Source organism: Sus scrofa, chromosome 1, assembly GCF_000003025.6.
Source record: "Sus scrofa isolate TJ Tabasco breed Duroc chromosome 1, Sscrofa11.1, whole genome shotgun sequence".
Lineage (NCBI taxonomy): Eukaryota > Metazoa > Chordata > Mammalia > Artiodactyla > Suidae > Sus > Sus scrofa.
In genome coordinates, this window is record NC_010443.5 from 150,745,305 (window position 1) to 150,772,993 (window position 27,689).

At 38.0% G+C, this 27,689-nt stretch overlaps 1 protein-coding gene across 7 annotated transcripts in view; it reads left to right on the forward strand.

Annotated features, from left to right (window-relative positions):
- NETO1 (neuropilin and tolloid like 1) overlaps window positions 1–27,689 on the forward strand; it is a 110,141-nt gene that overhangs the window by 33,819 nt on the left and 48,633 nt on the right. The gene's annotated exons all lie outside the window — the stretch shown is intronic.

Genomic DNA, 27,689 nt, shown 5'->3' on the forward strand with positions numbered 1-27,689 from the left:
TAGCAGATTGTAATTCCTATGAAGAAATAGATCATTTTTAATTCATTGCTTTACCTCCACTTGTTGAATAGAATTTTAAATTGTAGGAGAGATCTGGTCGGAATCAATTATGTTAGTCATTGGCATGGAGGTGGTTATAGAAATCATGGGTGTAGATGGTATTTTTCAGCAAAGAAATATCAAGAAAGATAAAGACAATATTTGAGTAGGTATACTGGCAAGAAAAAAAGATAGATTTCTATCTGAGAAACCTAAAATAAATACTCTGGTGTGTACTAACTAGTGTCAGAGCTTCAAGTAGTGGGGGTACCAGAAACCAAAGAAAAGAGAGCTTTTTTCAAGGAAGTTAGTTTGTGACGTACAAGATGGAATATAATTATCAATCACTTTTTTACAATTAGAAGAAGTAATTGATATTTCTATCAAAAACAATTTCTCTGACAACAAGGGACTAAGCAGTGAATAAATCTAGGGAACTGGAGCCTGAAAGTATGGAATAATCTTTCAGGGACTCTGACTCTGAAGGGAATAATATGATGGGAGGATGAATAAAGAGTAGATGATTGAATGTGAGGGGCAATCCAGGGGCAAGGAGGGGGGTTAAAGTTCATCTTTTGTTGCTTCATTATGCAAGACTTGACTTCACTAGGAATTAGCCTTTGCTTCTAAACCCACCTCTTTCCTTCCCATCCAACCCCCAAAACAAACTCTGCTGCCCCCCCAAATTCTGGCATTCTTCATTGTATTTGCTCATTGAGGAATCACAAGCCAAGCCACAGCCCCTATGACCTTTGTTAATTTTTCTCGTATTTCTGCTTCTTGCTTGGAATCCTTGTTTAGATGTCCCAGTCCCTTCCAGTGGCCAAGAAAAGTGATATGACAATGATTTTCTGAAGACATATGTGATGCTGCCGACATTGCTGAAGTTCACACCCAGATGCCAGCCTGTTTCCAATGCTTTGGATACTGTCCGTGGTGCTGAACATGTGGACACAGATGCCACAGCTTTTGCCAATTTCGGCAGCACCCTTCCCACTCTCTCAAGCCTGAGCCAATATAGCACTGCTGTTCCTGTCTCATGTGGGGGCTGCTTCCTCACCCATGCTGTTGCTTCCCCAATTCTGCAGATGACTTATCTACGCCATACGATAGGATGATAAAGCAGTAGATATTTTAGTACTTCCTCTTTGATTTCAGCCATATATGTAGCTCTGAAGACTGGTCTGAGATCTCAAAAACATACACTAGGAACTCTTGCAAATTGCCCATCTTCTTAATTTGTACAACCAGGAGTCTCTTTTCTTGGCTGAGATTAATTTTCCCTCCTCAGTGGATACACTCCAAATATATTCAGGAGCATCTTAACTTGCCTGGGTCAATCCTGCTGTAGTGCACTTTAGCCTCAAACTATAATAAGGTGATGCTTATCCCTACACATGGGCATGTTGTCTTTAGAGTTACACCGATGTGATAGAACAGTACAGCAATAACAGCTCTATCTTCTGCTCCTGACGAAAGAACAGTGTGTGTGCTGCCTCAGTTTCAGAGAAATTGGCCAACCATTGCAATTGTTCCCTAGGGTTTCTATTCTGTCTTTGTTATTCCTTTTATTTTTCAGTTTAATTTTTGGCAAAGGAGGAAATAATTTGCTCAAATTCCAAAAAATAAACATATGCTAAAGTAAAACAAACACAGATCTATTTTAATAGAGAAAGTAGAAGCTGGATATTAAAATACACATTTGTATTTCACAGGTTTGAGTCATGACAGGTGGGTCAGGAATGTGCTATGACTGAAAATATAGCAAGAATAATAATAATAAATTGTGTTATAATAAAATTTAAAAACTAGTTGGGGTGTCTTAGTTATTTTGGACCCTTATTCTTCCCCCATCAAAGAAACTGAGACTTGCCTTGTCATGTTCCATTAAAGAAAATCACTCTTGGGATTTGGGTTGGTCTATAGATCAACTTGAGGAAAGCTAGTGTTTTCAATATGTTGAGTGTTGTATTTTATGACCATGGTGTATTGTTTAACCCTCCTCCTATTTAGGTCTTACCTAAACCCTTTCACTGACATTCAATTCTAATTCTTAAAATTTCTTCTTTTATCCATTCTTTTTTCTTTTTTGCAATGATTGTGGTTTTCAATGTCTAAATGAAGTTCCTTTATTTTTGTTACTAACTTCTAATTTAAATTGTATTGTGCTCAGAAAATGTAGAGTATGTCTTGTTACCATTTCCTTTGTTTTCTAATTTTCTTGCATTTGAAACTGTGCTCAGATCATTTTTCTTTGGGAACTACAGCCTTGAAATTTCCTTTAGAACAGGTCTCTTGGAGATAAAATCTTCCCCTGTTTACTTACTGTCTAAATATCTTTATTTCCTCTTCATCCTTGAAAGATCCTTTGGCTGACTGACAATTCTAGGTAGACAGGTATTTTTTCCCAGCTCCTAGTAGATATTATTTGACTGTGTGTTGGCTTGTGTTTTTGCTGTTTAAATGTCTGCCATCACTCTAACTGTCATTTCCTTTAATTGACGTGGCCTTGCTTTCTGCCCCTTCAAGGTTTTATCTTCATCTTCCCTTTAGTAATTCTACTGCCACATGTCTACATGGATTTCCTTTTATTTATTTTCCTGAAAGCTATTATACCTTCTAGATCAGTGACTTCATATTTTCATCAGCTCTGAAAGATTGTTTAGCTATAATTTCTCTAAACACTATGAATTTTCAGTTGTGTTCTTTAACGCATTTATACATAGAAATTCTGTTTCAAATCTTTATTTTTTATTTATTATCTTATACTTCCTTTTACAGATACTTCTTTTCAAAACATCACATATATGTCTACTGAAAGTATATTCTATATTTGTTGACTCCAAATTCTAAGGCCTATTGTATATTGTTTCTGCTGGCTGTTCTGTAGAGAGATGACCCTTCTCCTTTTTGTGAGCTTTTTATATTCTCTTTTAATCTATTGCCATGTATGGACTAATCTGGGGAAACTTTCCTCTTAAGATGGCTTGTTCTGCTTCTGCTTTGTTTCTGCCAGTTGCAGAAGGTAACACCTGACCAGTACTACCTCAAAGGTAATGGTTTCCAAAGTTGAAAGCCCCCATAGAAGTGTCCATATAGGAATCAGGTATTAGCACAACTCTGTTTCAGCATGCCTGAACATTCAGACTAATTTATATTTGTATGTCTGTTTCCCAAATTCCCACCTCCTCCATGTCTACCTACCTTGGATTCCAAGGGTTTGTCTCCAAGCTACTGCAGGTTACTCCAGCCCGGGCTCCATCAGTACAGCAGGGGCCCAGCTCAGGCTTATAGGATTGTTTGAGCCCAAGAGTCATCCTGCGACTAGTGAACCAGGGAGGTGTCCATGAGTGTGACTGTCATGGGCCTATCCTTAGGGAAGAGTGTGTACATGTGTACATGCATGTGCATGTGCATGTGTGTACTTGTATATGTATGAGTGTGCTGCTTCTCAAAACTTCCAGTCAATTAATATGACAAGAAATAGAAGTCCTCAGAGTCATTTTCAAACTGTTATTTTCCTAAAATTATATTAAACATCAAGAAATAATGGAGACACTAAATATTAAATCTTGCAAATGTACTTCTAGGCCTTTACAAATATCAGAAGGTTACCATTAAATAGGTAACTTATAAATTTGAGAACAACCGCTGGGTATATAGAAATACTGTCTACAGTTTCCAAGCTATCAAAGAGTTAGAAGGGAATACAGAAATCTAATCAAGTGGAAGGCAGGAAAATAGGAAGTGTGAAGAAAAAGGACATTTAAGAAAACACAAAATTTGGTGGCAAAAATAAACCCAGATGTGTTACTAATCAATATAAATAATAACAGTAAATTCTCCAATTAAGAAAAAAACTGTGAGAAGTAGACTACATTAAGGGAAAATATCACCAATATGATATTTATAAGAAACACACTTAAAATTAATTGAAATATACACATACAGGAAGATGGAAAATTAAGAAATATAAAAAGATAAGAGAGACATTAACTAAAAGAAAGCCACCCATTTCTCATCTCTTTTCATGTCTACCACGAGTGGTTTAAGAGTTCATGGCTGGAGATTTCTTATTTTATTTGTACCACAAGAATAAATGATGGCTTTTCTTGTTCTATTATTCTAAAAGCAAGATATAATTTGGTACTTAATCTAAACCTCTTTTATGGTAATTTAAGTTACTTTTCTAGTCTCAAGAAATGAAATGAATATTGGGGAACAATTTTCATGTCATGATGTCTCAGTAGCTAATGAATATTTCCCATAACCTTTTCTACTGTTCAAAAGGGACACCTAATTCATCTTTATCAAGTACACAGAGCCAGATAATTGTAAATTCAATTCAAGATCATAATTCTAAGATTGAGGCTCAAAACTTTTATGAGCAGAGAAACATACTGATAGAAGAATGCCATGGAAATATAATTAGAAATAAAGGTACCTCCAGCCAAGTCCCAGCCCATGATTTGGGTGTATCACTCATTATTTCATGAATACCCACTAAATGTTAGGAATTTTGAGAACTATGTTTATTGAGATTAAAACAAACTGGAGAACTACCTAATCTCAAAGGACACATCTACTCCTTTAGGGGTTTTGGATGAGTAAACATTATTGCCATAGAACAAAATGCTGTAACCCAGACATAAAATTGTATAATAAAGTCAGACGCTATTCCAAAGAGAATACTTTCCACATGGCAGCCGAAGTGATCTTTCAAAATATTGTCCAAGTCATTCCTCCACGCAAATATCCACTGTTTTTCTTTTCGATCGGAGCCCTTCCGTTGCCAAGCTCCCCTTCAGTAAACGGCCAGAAAGTAAATAATTTGGGGCCGCACCACCTCTGTGGCATTTATGCAGCTCTGCCATAGTGCAGGGAAAATAGCCCCAGATGAAGCTTTAAAGAGTGGGTGCGGATGTGTTCCAATAAATCTTGTTCATAGACAATAAGTTTTTTCAAGATTTTTCTTTCTTTTTTTTTTTTTTTTTTTTTTTTTGGAAGGAGGGAGGTTGGAGAATTTATTGCTTCTGCTGCTTTTATTGCTCTTGTTTTTCCAGAAATTTGGTTGTATGTGCAAGTTTAATCACTTATTTTTTTAAAGTGCTTAGAGTACAGTGTCTGCCGAGAGTTGTCTTCAGCTTTTATTCCTATGACAACTCATGTTATTTTGATAATAGCAGCACAATTATTATCTATCTTACAGTTATAAGATACACAAAACTTAGGGATAGAAAATGCCACTCTATTTCATAACTAAAATTATGTTCTTGACTCTGATCTCATGGTTTGGCTTGGCAGTAAACAACTTAATTTTATCCAGTGAGTTTTCTTTTTTTTTAAAAGCCATAGTCAAGAGTCATTCCAATTCTTTTGAAGCCTCCTCTGCAGATGGCTCTCGCTCTGTGCTCCACTTCCCAAGTCGTGTAAGGAGCCACAAGAGGGGTTGTGTTCCTGATCTTGTTTGCTTTGTTATCCGAGTCAGGGCATTGCTGTAGCTGCCATTCTTGCAGTCTGGTCTGTGGCTTGTGTATGCCCAGCACTCATTCTCTTCCATGGCCCATGGGTCAGTCTTCCACTTCCTGGCATCATGAGCCCACATGGGCTGACTCCCTTGCCCAGCCCACCTGCTTGCCCAGTGATCAGTTGTCCCTCTTCTGCCCACCTCTCCCTGCATCTTCCTCCAGTCTCTGGAGACTGGAGCCCCAGTCAAGTTCCCACATAACTTCTTGTGTGTATATGTGTGTATGCCTATTTTTTTGGGCTGTGCACATGGAAGTTCCCAGGCCAAATTAGGGGGTGCAGCGACAGCAGCACCAGAGCCTAGCCGCATCTGTGACCCACACCACAGCTCATAGCAATGCCGGATCCTTAACCCACCGAGGGGGCCAGGGATCAAACCCGTGCCCTCATGGATAGTAGTTGGGTTCATTATCACTGAGCCACAATGGGAACTCCCTCCCACATTACTTCTAACATCTCCTGTATCTATAAGTCACACACAAGTTCCCCTGTAGCAGTGCAAAGTCAGAGATACTATAAGACTTCTACTGCCCTTCTCCCAGAATCTTCCCTGCTGGGTTTGTTATGAGATAGCTGTGGTCACAGAGGCATCTAGGGGATGCCTCTCACTCCTCAGACCCCAGCAGGGGAGTAAAGTATCAGCATCTCTGCTCTTCAATTTAGAGGAACTTGGGACAGTTGAGAAGAGTAACAGGAAGCCAGCAGATGAAGGACCAGCATGTAACCAAGGTGAGCAGTGAGCATCATGACCCATCATACCCTCACACCTTTCTCCTTGCAGTTCCTTTATTCTAAATGTTTATTTATTTGTTTACTGCTTTTTAGGGCTACACCTGGGGCATATGGAAATTCTCAGGCTAGGGTTGAATCAGAGCTTCAGCTGCCAGCCTACACCAGAGCCACAGCAATGCCAGATCCTTAACCCACTGAGCTGGGCCAGGGATCGAACCCACATCCTCATGGATACTAGTTGGGCTCATTACCGATGAGCCACAATGGGACTCCCCGTTTACACTAAATCTTGGAAGAGCACTTGAACCATGTAACAAGTAAGAGTGTGGATTCTAGAGTAAGATTGCAGGCATTCAAGTTCTGGTTCTCAGGGTTCCCATTGTGGCTCAGCAGTAACAAACCCAACTAGTATCCATGAGGATGTGGGTTTGATCCCTGGCCCCGCTCAGTGGATGAAGGATCCAGTGTTGCCATGAGCTGTGGTGTAGGTCGCAGACACAGCTCGGATCCCGCGTTGCTGTAGCTGTGTTATAGGCTGGCAGCTGCAGCTCTGATTCTACCCCTAGCCTGGGAGCGTCCATATTCTGCTGATGTGGCCCTAAAAAGACAAAGAACAAACAAAAAAAAGTTCCAGTTCTACTGCATTTTTAAGGTATGACCTTCACCAGTTTTCTCAGTTACCTGAAGTCTGTCTTTCTTCAATTTTAAAAACTGGGATGATAGCCACCCTGTGAGAGAGGTATTACTTCCAGGATTAATGAGATCATCAATGTTAAAGTTCCCGCACAGGGCCTGGCATATCGTAAGGGCTTGCTAAATATTACATGAGTCTTCTGAGATAATTCCTATACTTTTATTTATTTATATAAAGAGGAAGACAGAAAGGACAAAGGAAGCTCAGCTCCAGGAGACAGAATATAGGAGGTAAGGAATCAACAATATCAAGTAGTGTGTCAGCCAGGTCAGGAAAGGAAAGGATTGTGGGGCTGTTTCCTAGGCAAGAGGTGGAGGAGAGAGAGGCAGGATGGAATACAGGGACTTGTGTGTCATCTGCTTTGGTCGGGGTTCTTCAGAGAAACAATCAATTATATAGGCATATATATGAGACATTATATGGGATTGGGCCCCATGATTTGTGGAGGCTTAGAAAGCCAAAGCTTTGCAGCTGGAGACCCAGAAGAGCCTGTGGTTTATTTCCAGTTTGTATCCAAAAGTCTGAGAACCAGGACAGGTAATGGTTTATTACAGTGTAAGTGGACAGGCTCCAGACCTAAGAGCCAGTGTTTTAGTCTGATCCAAAAGCAGGAAAAGATGGATGTCTTAGCTCAAGCAGTCCGGCGGGAGGATTTTTCTCTTATCCTAGCCCTGTTTTTGTTCTATTTTCGTCTTCAACTATTCTGTGGCTAAGGTCCACCTCTGTGAGGGAGGGCCATCTTCTTTATTCTCTTTACCAATTCCAAGATTAATCTCATCCAGGAACACCCTCACAGACACACCCAGAATAGTGTTTGGCCAAATGCTTGCGCCCCAGTCAAATGGGCACATACAATTAATGGTCATACCATTTTATGTGATTTCCATGACTGCAGACCAAAGGCACCACTAGTCCAAACAAATGGCCTGGGTTGAGGAGGGAGAGCACTCTCGTGCTTAGTTAGGTAAAGATGGAAAAGGATAATGTGTCCGCATATTCTGTAATCGATTTTGCTTCCCAGTCTGGGTGGTTTCCAACATAATAATCTTCTTTGTTTAATTGCTCTACATGGAGGTACCTTGTAATGAGTGGAAACTTTAGAAATGGGAGCTTATAAAATTTAGTCCTCCCACAGTTATTGTTGGTCTTTCCTGAAACATGAAAAGTAAAAATAATTTATCCTTCTCTTATTGTCTGTATAGAAATTAAATGAACATCAATGAACATCCATATGTCAAAAGGCCTTTCTCAATTTTTTTAGCATAGCTTATAGATTTGAATTTCCTCACTTACATAGCTTTAATGTTGATCATATTCTTCACTCCCTTCTAATACAAAAGCAGAAACAGAACCCTTTTAATTTTTCTGGTGCCAGAATAATGCCATCTGTATGTTTAAGTTTTTATTGCATAGCTCACATCAAGAAAATAAATCTTGAAGTAGAGACTAGAGAAATTAATGAAATAGAATGAGAATTTAAGTCTTAATATAATATGTAAATTTAATATCCTGAAACTACAGTCTTTTTATATCAAATATATTTCAAAATTAATTTTATGTATTTAAAGAAAAGGTAGGTAGGAAGGGCAAAATGGGGGTATAGGATTAAGAGATACAAACTACTACATATAAAATTAACCAGCATCAAAGATATATGGTACAGTACAGGGTAATATCTGCATTATTTTATAATAAATTTAAATGGAGTAGAACCTATAAAAATATTGAACTGTTTTGTATATCTGAAATTAATAGAGTATTGTAAATCAACTGTACTTCAATTTAAGAAAGAAAAAATATACTTTTTAACTTTTAGCATGTTTTATTTAGAGATTTTTCTGTGTTTAACAATGCTTTTTTTGCTTAATATTATTTTATTATTGTTGTTTGTCTCACAATGAGAAAAGTTTCGTGACAGTTGACAATAAGAAATTTAAATGTTTGAAGAAAGAAATTTAAAATACAAATTAATAAATGAAATGATAATTATATCAAAAATTTTAATGTTTTAAAATACTTCAAGTTTTTTTTTTTTTTTTTTTTTTAATTCAGATTTCAGGAGTTTCCATTGTGGCGCAGTGGAAATGAATCTGACTAGTATCCATGAGGATGCTGGTTAGATTCCTGGCCTTGCTCAGTGGTTCAGGGATCCGGAGTTGCCATGAGCTGTGGTATATGTAGGTCGCAGATGCGGCTCAGATCCTGAGTTGCTGTGGCTGTGGCGTAGGCCGGCAGCTGTAGCTCTGATTCAGCCCCTAGTCTGGAAACCTCCATGTGCCGTGTGTGTGGCCCTAAAAAGCAAAAAAAAGAAAAAGAAAAGAAATTCAGATTTCATTATATATTTTAGTGTTGGCAGTCTTAAGATTAATTAAAAATTTTATTGCTAGAACAAAACTTAGGAAAGTTATGAAAATACCCCTGAAATTAATCCTTTATTGATGTCAAATATTTTTGTAATCATAGCATACTTAATTATGAAGTTTAATCAATTGTCAAAATTTCATCACTTATACAGTTCTTCAGAAGCTCATCATTTTCTGTAAAGCAAGCAATATCAAATGTATGAAGAAACTAAGGTTTGTTAGAATTGAATATACGTCATTGGAATAAAATGTGTCACAATTTCCCCATGTCACAGTTTTATATGGCAGACCTCTCTTTTTCCTGTCACTTTGGGCATGATTACCCCATGATTGCTGTGGCCTTACATCCAAGCTCTCCAGAAAAATTCTCAGTAGAATTTGGAAAGAAAATTGAGGGACAAAAATAAAGGGAGAAAGAAGATAAGAAGGAAGGAGGGAGAAAAGGGACCCACGATTTAGATTAGCCATGGCATTATGTCAATGGCAGATTAAAAAAAGATAGCTCTGTAAAGTTTATGCAAAAGTAATTCATCTAAATCAGTGGAAAAAAAGATCTCATTAGAGAGGTATATTTGTGTGTTAGGAATAGAATATATATATATATATATATATATATATATATACACTAAATATATACACACACATAACTATACTTCCGTTTTATATTTTTAGCTTATTTTAATTTTCTGTGCTGTTAATATTGGAAAATTATACACATAATAAAATTACAATGACTATTATGGGAGTGTCAAAACAATGCATTACTTATTTGTTTTATTTGACTATTCGATAAATAAGAAAATCTTTTAGAATGTTATAATTAGCATAATATTTTTCGGTATAAAATTTTCCCAAAGAAATATTGTAATAGAAATAAAACATTATAATATATATTTTTATCAAGTCAATCATATCTCAATACCAGTGAATCCTCTAGGATAAGAAATGCCTCATGGATTTAATTATTTATTTATTTATTGTGATGCCTCATATTCAATTTTAAAATGCTAGGCTGCATAGAGTCTTGTTTTCTAAAGAGTAATCTAGAGAATATGGTAAAGGGAATATTTTGCTCTGAAAGCAAAACCCTATATTCTTATTTTGAGGAAGAATTACATGAGAAACTTCTTCAGAGCAGAATCCATGATATATGATATTGTCAATATTTTTCTTAATATCCTGAAATTGCAAGAGGCAAGTGCATGAGAGAATTTTATATTTCCACTTGAGAATTTTATTGACTTTGAGAGTCTTCTAAAACTGAATACATGGCATGGTTAAATTCATTTTATATAGTCTCCCTACTAATTTCCAAATAACTATTGTTAAATGTGTAGGTATCCTTTTAGTTTCATTTTGGATCATTGTATGGTATTTTTGATTAATAATAGCTACTAAAAATCAGGACGTACAAGGGTTGGATTTTTTTACTGTCAGGCCATCAAAGACTAATGTTATTTAAGAGAGAAAAAAAAAAGTGCAGGTCGGTGTGCAGGGTAACTGCTGTCCTGTCAAGACTCACTGGATGGGGCTGCACTAGTTTCTCCACAAGGCTCTTAACATGGCTCAATTCTCACTGGCTGTGGGGGGTTTTTCTGTTGGGTAGTTCACAGTATGAGGACTGAATTTTCTTAGAGCAAATGAGAGAGAGAGAGAGAGATGGAGACTGAAGTAGAGAACTAAGTTGAAGTCACCATTTCTGGAAAAATCTTAGGAGTAACACCCCGTTACCTTTGCTGGAAGTGAGTCATTGTTTGTTAGAAGTGAGTTCCTAGGTCCAAGAAGTGGGGAATGTTGAGGGCCAACCTCGTAGCTATTTGTTGCATGGTATTTCAATCTCTATATGTAGAATATCTTTCGGTATTGAAAACGACTTTTGTTGGAGAAAAAGAAACTAAAATTTAGTGGATTAAAACAATAAAGATACATATTTCTCATGTTTTTGTTAACCGACTAGTTGGTCCTTTTGCTTCACATGAGGATGAGCACTGGGGTGGTCCAGCACCCACTCCCATGGTAAGCAGTTGGTGTTGTCCAAAAGTTGGGAGCTTTCTTCATAGCATGTTTGTTGGGCTCTGTAAGAGGGAGTGGACCAAGACTGAGTGCCTCAGAAGGAAGCAAGCTATATTCTTTAATATCTAGCTTCAGAAGTCCAAGATGGCACTCTTTTCTACTGGTCTCAGGACCACCTCAGTTTCCCAGGGAGGGGACATGACTTGTACCTCTTAATGGGGACCTGTCATCCCTCTAAAGGGAGAGAAGGAATCTTCTTCAAGAACACCTTTGGAGATGGACCACTTCAGTGTGCCCTTTGGCTGTGACCATCATATACCATTCACAAGCTATAGATACTCACCTCTTTCCATAGCCCTCAAAAGTGCCATCCCTTATGGCATCAGCTTGAAGTCCAGTATCTTATCCACTTTATCTGGTCCAACTATACAGTAGATTGCAAAGTAGCACTCCATTGACACAGGTCTTCAAGTGGGGTTCCCTTAATGGTGAGACCATAAACCAACAGAACACTAAAATCTAACAAAAGTTGCTATTTCCTCTGATTCACAGAGGGCACCTTCTTTGTTCCAGGCCCCTTTTCTGCTCCCTGGAGAGGTTCTCCACCACTGCTGGCTCTGTTCTATTAAGATATCTTTCCTTCCTCCCTCAAACTGTCCCAGGTTTGCAAGTAAGTGGCTTTCTCAGCCTTCTTCCTGACTTGAGGGAGTTGGCACCCTAGAACCTTCTTTTCATCTTAAGTTATTTGTTTCTTTCAGTGAAAGCTGGGATACGAGTCACCAAAACGTCGAGGCTTTGCTGTTTACAATGTCATCATGCATTCTATTGAGCACATTCCTGCATGCTTTGGGAAGATGCCCCTGAGATTCTTCCAGCCTGTTACCTAGCTGTGTAGTTGTCTCAGGTTTTTCTTTATGACTTTGTGAAGTTTTAACCAAGAGTCTTAACAGATGCTCTGATCGTCCCCCTTGAGAACACAGTTAACTGTCAACACTCTAAATTTGATCTTTGCTCCAGACTTTATGCTACTTTCAGACTCATTTTTACACTGGACAAGTAGGAAATAAACAAACAAAAGAGTCCAGAGTTGCAAGATTCCTCTTAAGAATCTGTATCTTATTTTAGGCACCTAAGAGAAACCATTTGGCACTTTCCACATTCTGCCTGGAAATCTCCTGAGTAAAATCCACAGCTTCATTGAGTGTGTTTCCTCTCTTCCATGTTACCCAGGCGATAGTGTCTCAGAACTTACATCCCTAAAAACACAGCTGCCTGTGTTGTATGCAGTAAGATTTTTCTAAGCTGTTCTCCCAGCCCCATTGACGGTTTTTTCAAGTGCCTCTGACCTCCAGCCACCCAGTGCCAAAGCACAGAAAAAAAATTCTTTTACGTAGAGCAGTAGCAGTGTCTCCCATCATCAACAGAGAATGAGTGGTCTCATTGTTCTGCACTTTCACAAAAAACTTGACATTGTCCATCTTAGGTTTTATTTTCAGTCCATTAGCTGAGTGATGGGATCACGTTGTTGTTTTAATTGACCTTTTCTTGGTTATTCGAAGGTTAAATGCCTTGGATTTTATGTTTTCTGGATACCTGGATTTCTTCTTTCGTGCAACATATGTTCAGGACGTTTGGCCATCTTACACTGTGTTCTCTGTCACATACCATCGGTCTGTAGATATGCTGAATGTCATGATTTGAAGGTTATGTACGTTGATAATACCTTCTTGTAGGGTGTGACTCAGGTTGGCACTTAACTTTTAGCACACTGTCTACATGACTCCAACATCTTCTGGATTCTATTTCATATAAGTGCTGATCTAATTACTCTTCTTTTGAGGAAATGGCTTTTCTTTTTCCCTGGCTGGTTAAAATATTTTCCCATTCTCAGCAGTTTTGAATGCTCTGAATAATCATCTCTTTAGATATTGTATGCCCTCCATTTTCTTTCTCTTTCTAGAGACCTGTTAAGATTAGCATTGCTCAGAGTTCCCACTGTGGTGCAGGGGAAACAAATCTGACTAGGAGCCATGAGGTTACAGGTTCGATCCATGGCCTCACTCAGTGGGTAAAGGATCTGGCATTCCCATGAGCTGTGGTGTAAGTCAAAGACAGGGCTCGGATCCTGCGTTGCTGTGGCTGTGGTGCAGGGTGGCAGCTGTAGCACTAATTCAACTTCTAGCCTGGGAACCTCCATATACAGCAGGTGCAGCCCTAAAATGAAAGAGAAAAAAAAAAAGATTAGCATCGCTCCCTCTGTCCCGTCTTTCAACATCTCTTGCATTCTCTCATTCTTTATCTCTCTGTGCTACACATCGGAGATGTCTTTCAATGCATTAATTTTGATCTGCTGTTAAATCTGTCTATTGGGTTTTTATTTCAGTTATTATTATTTTTTTTTGAATTTCAGTTATTGTGGTTTTCATTTCTAGGTTGGTTTGGTTGTTTTTCAAAAGTACTGGGTTCTTTTTGACAACTATCCCCTGCAGAGACTGTCAATCTTGTTTATAATTTCTTTAAACATCAGCATAGTTTTTTGGTTTTATTTTATTTTTTTAATAGTCTGACTTGTAGTTCCATTCTCTGGAGTCTTTGATGGTCTGTTTCTGCTACCTTTGTTTGCACTGGCTCTCACTTGGTTTATGTTTTGTTGTTAACCTTTTGCTATAAATAGCTCATTTCTCCTGGAAAATTATTTGTGGAAACTCTCTGGTGCCTGTACTTAAACTATATTCCTACAGAAAGCAGCTGTATTTGCTTCAGCCTGGGCTCTCTACCCATTTATATTCCTTATAAATTAAATGTAAGATTTAAAGTATTTAGGTAATCCAGGTAATTTGTATTGGGGCTGCAAATCTATTGGATTGACAGGATTGGGCTAGAATTTCCTATTCACATCCCTCATCCTGGAAGATGCTTTTATTCAGTTGGATGCTGTGGTTTATGTAGTCCAGTTTCTTGTTTCCTTTGATGGGAACCTCAAACCCACTGTTACAGGCTGGAGAGCAAGATGGGTTATGAATTAACATTATAGACTTTCCTATGAATCAGACATGAATATATTTTTATGGTCTTTCCTACATCCTTCTTGAATTTCTCGTTATTGAATGTTGTTAAGTTCCCCAGCTCTATCCCTGCCTATTATTTTCTCAGGGACACACTCTAGTTCTTCTATCCTGGTAATTGTTAAAGAAGAATTATATATGATCTGTATGTAATTTGTTTTGCCGAACTTTGGCAAGACATCCTTTCATCCTCATTTTTCTCAAACTTTTCTCCAACCTTTTTTTTCTTCTGTTTATCTTCATAAAGAAACTTTTCCATGCTTATTGACTTTTTTCTTTTATACTTCCTTTTTGTTTTTTCCTGGTTCCTTTGATTTGTCCCTGTGGTGTGGTAACCAAGTGGCCAGCAGTGACATGGCTATAGATGGGTACACCAGAGGGGGAAGTGTTGATTGGTGGCATTCCTGGTGATGCATATTCTTGTAGAATGGGAATTCTAGGGCTCTGCGGGAGAATTAGGGCTTCTCAGTGTGATAAAGCTCCCTTTAATCCACACCCCGTGGTGTAGGGCCCCCTGGTGGTGACTGTGCATTAAGTAGATCCCTAGACAGTTCTGGCCACTCTTACTTTATTATCCTCACCTTCTGGTCCACCCCTAAATTCAAGTTTTCCTGGGCCATACAGTTTATAGGAATAATGGGAATTATTTATAACAGAATCAATTTTCTTCAGGTTAATTCATTGCAGGAAATTTATCCTGAAGTGTGCTATACTCTGCTAATTTCAGGTCTTACATTATGTCTTTGATCCATTTTGAGTTAATGTTTGGATATATTGTTAGGTTAAGGGTTAGAATATATTATTTTGCTTGTGGATGTATATATGGTCTTCCCGGCACCATTTGTTGAAAAGACTGTCCTTTCACAGTTGAATGTCTTGATACCCTTGTCAAAAATCATATGACCATATATGGGAGGATTTATTTCTGCTTTTTATGTTGATACAGCTCAAAAATTACATGTGAAGCACTGGAGAAAGGAAGGACTAAGGCAAAGAGTCTGGCTAGGATTCTGATGCCTTAAAGTGATGAGGGCTGGGATTAAGATTGTAGTGGACTGGAGAGAGAGGTTGGTAGTAAGAGACTGTGCAAAAATAATTGAAGCTCTTGGCATCTTGCTGATAGAAGGAACAGTGTAAAGGAGTCAGGTTAATTGTGTTTGTGAAGTTCTCAGCTCAGGAAAGCTCATAAGAAGGCTAACAATTGATAAATGAAAAGTCTAAGGGAATAAAATTAATGGGATTCTATCAATTTTACTCTCTGACTAAACAGGGGACAACTGATTCTCTCCTTCCAACCTAAAATTTATGATATTGGTTTATATTGCTGTAGACCATTACTCTGGGGAAACCAAGGGTTATTTTCACAGGGTTTTTTTTTTTTTTTTTTGGCTTTTTAGGGCCAAACCCCTCAGCATATAGAAGTTCCCAGGCTAGAGGATGAATCAGAGCTGCAGCTGCCAGCCTACCCACAGACACAGCAACGTGGATCCGAGCTGTGTCTGCGACTTACACCTCATCTCGCCACAACAACAGATCCTTAACCCACTGAATGAGGCCAGAGATCAAAGCCACATCCTCATGGATACTGATAGGATTCGTTTCCGCTGAGCTACAACGGGAACTCCCTATTTTCACAGCTCTTAATGAAGTAACTTTAGGTGCTTTTGTATTTGAAATATAGAAAAATGAGCAAAGAGAATGTAGATTTAGCATGTGTCTCAATAAACAGGTCTTAAACTGTAGTCTAAGAGCAATTGAGCCATTTCAGGGTTTTACTAATGCAATGCCATTTTCTCAAGTACACAAATACATTTTAAATACCAGTGGAAAGAAATGTCAGTATAGCACTATTAAAAATTTGAAGACATTTCAGTGAACACTTCGATTTTGTATTCGATGCAGGCTGAGAATGAGCTTGATTCTTACAATCCTTAGGAAATGATAGGTTTCAGGGCCACATGGACCCTGACCATCCAGTTCTGCCTGGAGCTCCAGCATCTGTAATTCTTCCCAGTCTCCCAAGATGCAGGTTACATTTTTGAGAAATAACTCTTTCTTGGAGATGGAAGGCTTTAGGGAGCTCCCAGTCTAACTTTCTTAACCTGTGGTTCAAAACCAGGTAGCCAACTCTGATCACTTGTATTCTCAAGTGAAATACACATGAAAAAAAAAGACTGGTTTCTGACACTCAATTCAAACCTGCAGAATCAGTGTGATATTGAGGAAATGAGTGCCAGGAAGATGAAGAGAGATGAGAAAAATGGAGAGGGAGGGATCCTGATTTTTTGGTAATTGTTTAATTCCCATGTACTTACGATGGACCAGGGCTACTTGCTAGTGGAAAATACCAAAAAGTGAGGATCCTTGCAGTTTTCAGATAGCTGCAAACATCTAGGGGCAGAACTTTGAAATTGCCAATCATGGTCTTAGACACAATGCTTTCTTAAGTGGCTTTATACATACTTAGATTAGCTTCATTTTGTTGTTATTTAAAATTGGGGGAGTTCCCTGGTAGCTCAGAGGGGTAAGAATCCTGTGTTGTCAGTACTGTGGCTCAGGTTGCTGCTGTGGCACATTCCCTGGCCAGGGAACTTCTGCATGCCACAGGTTCAGCAAAAAAAAAAAATTGGGGTGCAATTTTTTTTTTTTTGCCATTTCTTGGGCCACTCTCGAGGCATATGGAGGTTCCCAGGCTAGGGGTCTAATCGGAGCTGTAGCTGCCGGCCTACGCCAGAACCATAACAACTCAGGATCCGAGCCACGTCTGCAACCTACACTACAGCTCACGGCAACGCCGGATCCTTAACCCACTGAGCAAGGCCAGGGATCGAACCCGCAACCTCATGGTTCCTAGTTGGATTCATTAACCACTGAGCCGTGACGGAAACTCCGAGTTCTCTGCTTTGTATCAAGCCTTGTTGATATTTTTATCCTAATTTTTTAAGGAAGAAGCTTTATTGTTACACAAGTTCAACATCATTAGAGCTTTCTGGTGAATTCTTCTTTATGAAAGTAATATTTAACCTACTTTTTGATCTTATATTTTGACTTTTAAGTCCATTTTGTTTAATAGAATATCATTACATAATTTTTTCATTTTTTAATTACTTGTACTTGACTGGCACATCCTTTTGTGCCCTTCTACTCTTGGTCTTTCCACATCACCATGCATGGCTCATGGTTTTTCTATAAAGTTTGTGGCTGGGTTTGAGAATTAAAAGAGCAGAAGAATAGCTGGAAACCAAAGACTCTGACTGTGGTGGAAGGAGATGAGAGTTGTGACTTAAAATTAAGAACACTCTTATATTTAAAGACAGAACAAGGTGACTTCAGTGCCTTGTCCAGACTGGCAGAAATTCATCCTATTCAAATAATTCCATGCCTCCTGCATGCTCTAACACTGATCTATCGCCAGTGCCAGTGCTTGGCTTTTTACATTTGCTGTTTTTTTTCCAGTCCCACAATGGCTCTATTTGTCCATGTGCTCTGCTAGTGCCTGGCGTGACAGAGGACACTCAAAGTTTCCAATTAGAGGCAGTTCCAGTTGTATTTAGAAGGGGCTAACGCTCATCAAATTGACCAGAAGCACAGGAAATCGTGTCTTAAAGCTAAATTGCCTTGGCTTGTACAGCTTTATTGTGTTCATAGTGTATTTACTGAGTTGTAACCTTATAAGGCATCTTCAGGATACTTGCATTTATGTATTTACATAATATTGAGAAAGCATGATTTTTTTCATACAATATTTTATATTTTTCATTTTCTGTGATGTAATTTATTTACCTCATTTTCAGTGATGTATACAGTGACATAAGTGGGATGAAAGATACTAATGCCCAGATAACGCCATTCCTCACCACTCACACACACATACAATTTGGGGTGCCACCCCGACTTTCAACTCTTGGCATGTCAGAGACAGGAGGATTCTATGCCTCTGTAGCCATGTGCCACATGTGCTGGCTTAGGTTCCAAAGTAATGCCATTACTAGTTACCAGCCTCTCAAATTACTCTTATGAAGTAATTTCCTGCTCTGACTCTTCTAGGCATAAAAGCTCAGATCTAGGAGTTCCTGTTGTGGCTTGGGGTTACAAACCCACCTAGTATCCATAGGGAGGCAGGTTTGATTCCTGGCCTTGCTCCGTGGTTAAGGACCCAGTGTTGATGTAGGTTGCAAATGTGGCTTGGATCTGGCACATGGCAGGCTGTAGCTCCAATTCAACCCCTAGTCCAGTTCCATACAACCTTCCGAGATGTGTGTTCCAAACTCTTCCATGGCCACCATTCCATCATTCCTCCTGATGACTGAACAACACATGTCCATAACCATGAATGGGTGCTAAGAAAGGAATGAATGGGAAATAATGGAGAGAGGAGGGCACTGGAGGTGTTTTAGTCACAAACAGAGCTGGCACCACTGTTGTGCCAGCAAGAAATGTCCCATTAAACCAGTTCTAGTGAAAAAGATGGTTCAGAAGATGGACCCCCCCCCTTTTTGTGGTTTCATGTAATTTAGGACATACTTACCGGATGAGTGAATGAGGGCATTGCTGAGAGAATTTGGGGCTGGGAACAGTTTGCTAATAATCATTAAGAACTTCCCTGGTTCCCCTTGGACAGAAAATTTAGTATGTTCTATGATAGCTAATTCAGATACACAAACACCAAACACAGTTTAGGACAATCTAGTTTTTAAAAATGGTCTTTATGATTCTTTTGGTCTTCTGATGATTTCTTCTTCCCTCCTGCCCTCAAGGTTTTTCTCTATTCTGTATAGCAAATACATATTTTCCACATAGAAAAATACAGTTGTGATTCTCTATCAAAGTCAAACATTGTAAAGCTTATTTAATGGAAACAAAGCAAAATCCAGCGTCTGTGCATTCGTTTTACTAAAAAGAGTATCTTTTTTTCAGTATATTTAAAATTATGTATATAAGCATCATGAAGAGACGTAATATAAACAGATAAATAAAATTTAAAAAGCAATTCATCTATACAAGCCAAGGAAATATCAATAATATTTTACAGGGCTTGCAAACTTCCTTCTTAAAATTTTTATAAGTTTTTCTTTCTAAAATTTATATATGAGTAAACTTTATGTTAAACTAGAAAAAATAAGTCAGGATATGTAAACTCTGTGTCAGCATTAGACCCTTAAGGAGGCAAACTCAATGCCATGCTGTAATTGTCACAGATAACAGTAAACCTTAAAAAGAGGCTTAAGATATCGTGCTATGGATTTTATTTTTTGTGCTATGAATTTTATACTACAATATGTTGCTTTTAGAAAAGAGTGAAATAAATCAGATTATTAAAATAATATGATGGTGCAAGCTATTTTAATACGTGCTGTCAAGATTTTTTTCCAGTTGGTTTTTAAAACAGCATCTTATATTCAGTTAACCAATTTAAAAATCTACAAACAGTGCTTTTCAATCTTGAGTAGGAAGCAAGGTGTCAACACTGATGAGCTGCAGGCAGATAAAGCAGAACAGAAAAGTGCCCATTGAAGTGGGCAGTTTCACTGAAAGAGCTGATTTAATAAAGACATGCCTACAGATATTATAGGCTTTCAAAAGTAAGTCAAGATGAAAAGTGGAGACATTATAGAGCTCAGGACATAATTCAGGACATGTGAGATGGTGGAAATTTAAGGACAATGTTGATTAATTTTAATTTTCTTTAAGACCAGCCTGTCAGGTAGTTGAGCTGTGCATTGCAAACATGTTTAGGTATCAACATTGTATTCTGTAATCAGAGGGCTTTGTACATACAGTTACATGGCCGTGACAGGCAATTACATTTTCCCATAAATTGTTGTTCTAGGAACACTCCTGTGTTCTGTGGCATAATAGCATACTTGGGATGTTGAAGCCTAAACTGGTAACACCTTGATTCTAGCTAAGAAAAACACATTTCAGAACTACTCAGTGATTTGTTCAAAGATAGCTATGAGGTGCTTTAGGTTTTAAGTCAGAACAAGTTTATTTTTCTGAAGTTGTTGATCTCACCTTTTGTTCATTAGTAAAACGAAGATGCCTTTGATTTTGATTTAGTCATAAGCTAATTAGGCAAACAGTCATTTACTGAAAGTCCAACCATAAGGTGGTTAGCATAGTGAAAATTCCTTTGGAATGGAAGCTAAATGAATTGCATCTGAGTTAATCAATTGTAACTAGAGTTTTGTTGAGAGAAGGCATTTGTTCATGATTCAAAAATGAGGTTGGTTAGGAGCCCTATCTTCTCTTAAAAAAATACTGAAGACCTCAGAGTGCTTTGGCTTATACAGCTCTGTTATTCAGTTTTTATCCTATTAGACATTAAAGCTGATAAAAATTTAAATAGCTATTTATTAATTCATAGAAAAATTATCCTGGAAACCAATTATGCATTAACATAAAAGCATATATAAAAACATTGATTAATACTAACATATCAATTAATAAATATTAAAAAATAATTATATTGTTCCACATTTGTATAAATTTAACGTCTGGCTTATTAGGATGCAGAGAGCTTCTCACATCTGCTTCTGCATTACATCTTTGCAGAGTAGTCTTAGGATTGAAATATATGAAGAAAATTCAACCTCACAGAGAAATGTAGATGGAAAAGGGAAGAGTATTTTTATAGACTTTTCAGATAGATACTACCTCGAATTTCAAGAAGTGATAGTTCCTTAAAAGTTCCTTGCAATGAAGAATATGAAACTGTATCAATGAAGTTTTCATATTCTCTTACATTTACATCTATTAATGTATTTTGTTCTTCACACGCTTCCTTTACCCATGTACAATTGTCAGGAAACATATTGAAAAATTATTTATGTATATATTGAGAAGCTGTCAAATACACAGTGATGGATGTGTTTTCATTCGCTTGAAGCTTGCAATTTATTGTTGGAAGCAAACACTGTCAGTTGGTTTTCCTTAAAGTCAGTAGATTCCCTGTGTTCTTCCTGCAGGAAAGATATGTACTCAAAATTTTACATTTGGAAAAATTAGTAATTTTGAGTGTCTCATCAAGGAGATTATTTTAAAGTAAATAAGCTTTTTACCCCCATGAATGCAAGGGAATGAATTATACAGTGAACACTAAGAGCTAAGGTTTGGTGCCATTGTCTTGATTCGTGGTAAAGCATCCATTGTACTCACCATTGCTTTTGCACTATTAACGCAAAGGTCAACATAGATGTTTCAGTATAAGTCATAAGATTTAAAACAACAATTTGCATATTTCAGTACTACTTGCACTTGTTGCCAAGCATTCACTTAACAGAAGATCAGTGATGATAGGTCTATGCTGATACTGAATTAATTCAAGCAAAATAAGCAAGCTCACCCATGCCTGTACACCCAACTGTGAGATAAAAGTGAAGTTCAGTAGACAAGATATTAACTCTGTCTTCTGGTTAAAGCTAACATTTTAAATAAGCAAGTTATGATAAGGGTGGAAAGCAGCAGTGTCCTGGGTTTTTGTTTGTTTGTTTGTTTGTTTTGTTTTGTTTTAAACCACTTTTCAACCAGGGGACATTCAGTGATGGCAGCTGACAAAATTCATTGCTTTCTTATTTTCTCAGGTGTTGTGTGTGCTTCTCCAGCCAACACAATACAATAACCTACTTTATAAGATGTTTCAGTGACTGTCATTTTTAGTTTGAAAAGTGTAACTCATGATTTTTAGCTTTTTCTTGTTTTGTTTTGCAATGTTATTTATTTTTTCAAAATTTCCCAAATAAAAAGTTACATATAATAACTATTTATATAATTGTATGACATAATCTTATTATATATTTATACAATTACTACATTAACATGTATTCTTTTACTGTAAGATAAATGAAAAATTATTTGGCTCTTTTAATATTTCAAGATGTATTGTAGACTTTTATATGGAAAATTAGAAGAGTTACTTTCTCAACCCACCTGCACTATTTAACATGTAAAGATGCTGGAAAAGACATTGGAATAAGAGTTCTCTGACTCATGGAAGTGAAGAATCTACACCAAAGAAAATGAACTAAACTCTAAATAAGAAACACAAGTATAATGAAACCTCTTCCTCCCCAGGTTTCATAGATGTTAAAATTTAACTGACTGTGTTATACAGCAGGATATTTTTGAATAGGGTTATTGCAGTAGTTCAGTTGGAGCGTAATTTTGAGGTCAATTCTTAAAGAAAAATAACTGATTTTTCAGTCATCAATGTGATGATATCTTTGAAATCCAAAAATTTGTTGTTATAGTCTTCAAACTAGAAATAAAAAAGCCACCAAAACGTTTTACAAGGTAAGTTGTCACACTGGCTGGAGAAGTACACACAGTGCTGAGAGATTCTTTAAAGAGCCTATTATGCCTACATTTAATATATTCACTATTTTCCAACTATTTGTCTCAAAATAATGTTGCAATCAAACTGCCACAATAAAATTACTAGAAAATATTTTTCTTCCTAAATCGCAATCAGGCAGATTATTACATCTATAAAGCTGAAGGAAAGATAGCTTTTGTCATCTTTTCATTTCTTTTTTAATTAAATTTTTTTTTTTTTTTTTGCTTTTTAGGGCTGCACACACAGTATATGGAGCTTCCCTGGCTAGGGGTTGAATCAGACTTACAGCTGCCACCAGCGTATACCACAGCCACAGCAATGCAGGGTCTGAGCCACATCTGTGACCTACACCACAGCTCATGGCAACGTCAGGTCCCCAACCCACTAAGCAAGGCCAGGGATAGAACCCACATCTTCATGGATACTAGTCAGATTCGTTTCTGCTGAGCAATGACGGGAACGCCCATCTTTTTCTTATGTAGAGCTTTTTCATTTCATTTGGAGGAGATGCCTGCTTTTCATAAATAAAAGTCCTCCTTGAAATGTCAGCTTCATTCTTTTCTCCAGCTTTTATTTATTTATTTATTTATTTATTTTTATGTTGCACCCATGGTATATGGCAGTTCCTGGGACAGGGACTGAATTGGAGCCATAGCTGCAGCAACACCAGATATTTTAACCCACTGTGCTGGACCAGGGATTGAACCTGTGCCTCTGCAGTGACCCGAGTGGCTGCAGTCAGATTCTTAACCCACTGGGCCACAGCGGGAACTTCTCCAGCTTTAAATAGAGACAGTAGGAGTTCCCGTCGTGGCGCAGTGGTTAACGAATCCGACTAGGAACCATGAGGTTGCGGGTTCGGTCCCTGCCCTTGCTCAGTGGGTTAACGATCTGGCGTTGCCGTGAGCTGTGGTGTAGGTTGCAGACGCGGCTCGGATCCCGCGTTACTGTGGCTCTGGTGTAGGCCGGTGGCTGCAGCTCCGACTGGACCCCTAGCCTGGGAACCTCCATATGCGGCAGGAGTGGCCCAAGAAATAGCAAAAAAAAGACCAAAAAATAAATAAATAAATAAATAAATAAATAAATAAATAGAGACAGTATAATAGTGATAGAGGAAAGTGAGCTTTAGTCTTCTCTATCTCTGACAAATGTTCATCCTTCATAGTAAAAAATATATATTATAAATATAATTTTTTTATTTGAGGGGAAATACTGTTAAATTTCATAATACTTACATATGTGTCTGTAGGGGGGATATTTATGAATGAGGACAGAAAATGTACTCATTTTAGTTGTGTTTCCATGTAGGTTCAAGACAAAATTCAAGGTTTCAAAATTAGAATGTATTAGATGAAAATGGGCTACTGGGATTATAGCAGGGAAAATTAAAGATTTGGTTTGTATTTTTAAAAGTTCATTCAGGTTGCTTAGTGGACCACCGATTTGGGAAGCTCTGGAATAGAAAATGATGATGAGTGAGTCCAAGGTCATTGTGCTTCTGCATGGTAATTTATGTCATTGCCTGGGACAACCCTAAGCAATAAATCTATCTCAATATTCTTAAATTCAGTGTAGGCTGTTTTAAAGAACTATTACATTGTTTATTTTCTATCTGTTATTGCAGTTCACAGGGACCGTGTATTGTGATTGTGATATTACTGGTCCTAATAGAAATGGAATTGCAGGAGTGCTTTTTTCCTAAAAGTTTTTTTTTTTTTTTTTTTTTTTTAAATAATCAGTGCTCTTACCATTAATACAAAGGCAAAAATACATTTTTATAAATTTTTAATTCTTAGAACTAGAATTTCTCTCAATGTTGTCTGTCATGAGTTATAAAAATGACAGAGGTTAGCCCTCAAACTAGAGAATAGAATACCAAGTACATTTTCACAAGAATCACAGGAATAGCCATGCAAAGCTGAAACATACTCATCAAAAAGGAGAGAGTGGGTAGTAATAATGCTATTATTAAGCATTATGCAAAATAGTAAAAAGGATACAATGAATAATAAAGAATCCGGATAACCGAAATGGGTGGGCTTGATGGGTGGGTCTTTTCAATACCAGTAAAACCGCTTAATAGTGACAGCCAATCTGAGTAATTCTCTACAAACAGTTCTTTTTTTTTTTTTTGCCTTTTCTAGGGCTGCTCCCGCAGCATATGGAGGTTCCCAGGCTAGCTACACCACAGCTCACAACAACGCTAGATCCTTAACCCACTGAGCAAGGCCAGGGATCGAACCCGCAACCTCATGGTTCCTAGTTGGATTCGTTAACCACTGCGCCATGACGGGAACTCCTGACAGTTCTTTCTTGTACACAGTAGGTATTACATATACATTTCTTGAAAGAATAACCAAATATCCATTGATTGATATGAAGGAAAAAAAAATCTCTCCTAGGAGGAGGCCTGGTCCAAATGAACTATGTTTTCCTCATTTCTGTTTCTTTCATGATATTTCCTTCTTTCTTTTCTTAAAAGGCAAAAGAACTGTTTTCAAAACAGTTATGCAGACAGTTTTTTCAAAACTTATTACCACTGTTATTTTAATAGTGTCCTACAATAAAATGAGCCTAAATGGGAGATACAGCTAAATTGTGGCAGGGGGGTGGGGGGTGGGGGGAATCCAGGTCTTTCAGAGTGAACAGATTACTATTAAAACAAACAAACCACCAAACCTGTAATGAAAAGTACCCTAGTACCATAAGCCTTCACTTATAGGTTTAGTTCATTCACACATGCAGACATACTAAGAAGCACACTTAGATTCACATGGATATACATGCACATATGATTTTTTTAAAATCTTTTTAGGGCTATACCTGAAGCCTATGGAAGCTTCAGCCTAGGGGTTGAATGAGAGCTGTAGCTGCCAGCCTGCACCACAGCCACAGCAACATGGGATCCAAACCACATCTGTAGCCTACACCACAGTTCACAACAACGCCAGATTCTTAACCCACTGAGCCAGGCCAGGGATCGAACTCAACGTCCTCATGGATAATAGCCAGGTTTGTTACCACTGAGCTACAATGGGAACTCCCACATATGATCTTAATTTCCAGAACTAATTCTATCAAGAAAGAGAGCTGCCCTTTCATATTTCTGTCCTAGGGAGTTCCCATCGTGGCTCAGTGTTTAACAAATCCAACTAGGAACCATGAGGTTGTGGGTTCGATCCCTGCCCTTGCTCAGTGGGTTAAGGATCCAGCGTTGCCATGAGCTGCGGCATAGGTCGCAGACTCAGCTCGGATCCCTAGTTGCTGTGGCTCTGGTGAAGGCTGGCAGCTACAACTCTAATTAGACCCCTAGCCTGGGAACTTCCATGTGCCTCGGGTGCAGCCCTAGAAAAGACAAAAAAAAAAAAAAAGTCATATTTCTGTCCTAGACATTTTTGAGCAATGTCTTACAAAACATTTCTAACTTTGTAAGATTTTTGATTTATCACTAATACCATAGTTGCAAAAAGAAATTAAATTTCAAAATCATCTTTTAAATTGAATAGTATGTGTCTCCAAAATAAATCATAGCCTTCTATGCCTTTACTCATAAATAAAAGAAAATCAATTCACAGTAGCTGAGACTATAGGGACGTGTATTGTTTCAAAAAGCAAGAAACTCAGAGAAGTACAGTTCCAGACAAGGTTAATACAGTGCCTTGGTGATATCCTTAAGGACCCACCATTCTCCACAGTTCCATTATTCTCATATAGTAGCCAGCATTTTCTTACCTGAGCATCTATCGGTGTCATAAGTTGGCCACTGCACATGATCCCAAAGGCTCTAACCAAGACACGACCTCAACAAGATCTGGAAAACGACATGCCTTGTCTGTATTTATTATAAAGGGAAAGTTTCTCAGAAGCCCTCAGATAGGCTCATCTTTGTATTATGTGGCTGCGTACCTACCTCTAAACCCATTACAGGAAAGGGAAAGGAGAATAGCATTTTTGAATTATAACAATAAGGAGGTTTTAGAATGCTTATGATAAATCAAGCCTCCCCCAGCACACATAAATGAGCAGAGATGGACAGACACCTGGACTGTGGTAAATTGAGAAGAATGAGGAGAGACTGGAGGCTGAGTTAACAGAGCAGAATAGTGAGGGGCACTTTGAAAACCAGCATAGGATGAAAAGTGAGGGAAGAAGAGTGGTTAAGGATCCTGCATCGTATCTGCGATGGCAGCGTAGGTCACAGCTGCAGCTTGGATTCTGTTCCTGGCCTGGGAACTTCCATATGTCATGGTTGCAGCCAAAAAAGAAAAAAAAAAAGTTGGGGAAGAAGATTTGATAAAAACAAATAGTGCAGTCAGCCAGGGGAGAGGGACCCTAGGTTTTACATATTAACTTTGTGCTTCCAATATTTCAGCTGAAATTGTGTTTCAACAATTTAGGAGGAGTTCCCGTCGTGGCGCAGTGGTTAACGAATCCGACTGGGAACCATGAGGTTGCGGGTTCGGTCCCTGCCCTTGCTCAGTGGGTTAACGATCCGGCGTTGCCGTGAGCTGTGGTGTAGGTTGCAGACACGGCTCGGATCCAGCGTTGCTGTGGCTCTGGCGTAGGCTGGCAGCTACAGCTCCGATTAGACCCCTAGCCTGGGAACCTCCATATGCCACAGGAGCGGCCCAAGAAATAGCAAAAAGACAAAAAAAACCAAAAAACAAAACCAATTTAAAGAATCTTTTAAATTAAACAAAATAATTGTATCCAGAACAGTGGGAGTTTGCCCAAACTCTGAATTATCTATGATACATTTTACAAAAACATCTATTGTCTGATTATAGAATTAAGATGATGAGTAAGATTTTTGCTTGATTATTAGATGAAGAATGCTATTGGAATTTTTTTAAAGGCTTCTTTTAATTGATAAAAATCTCCTGTGGTAATTAATATAGAAATTAACATTTCAGTATTAACAT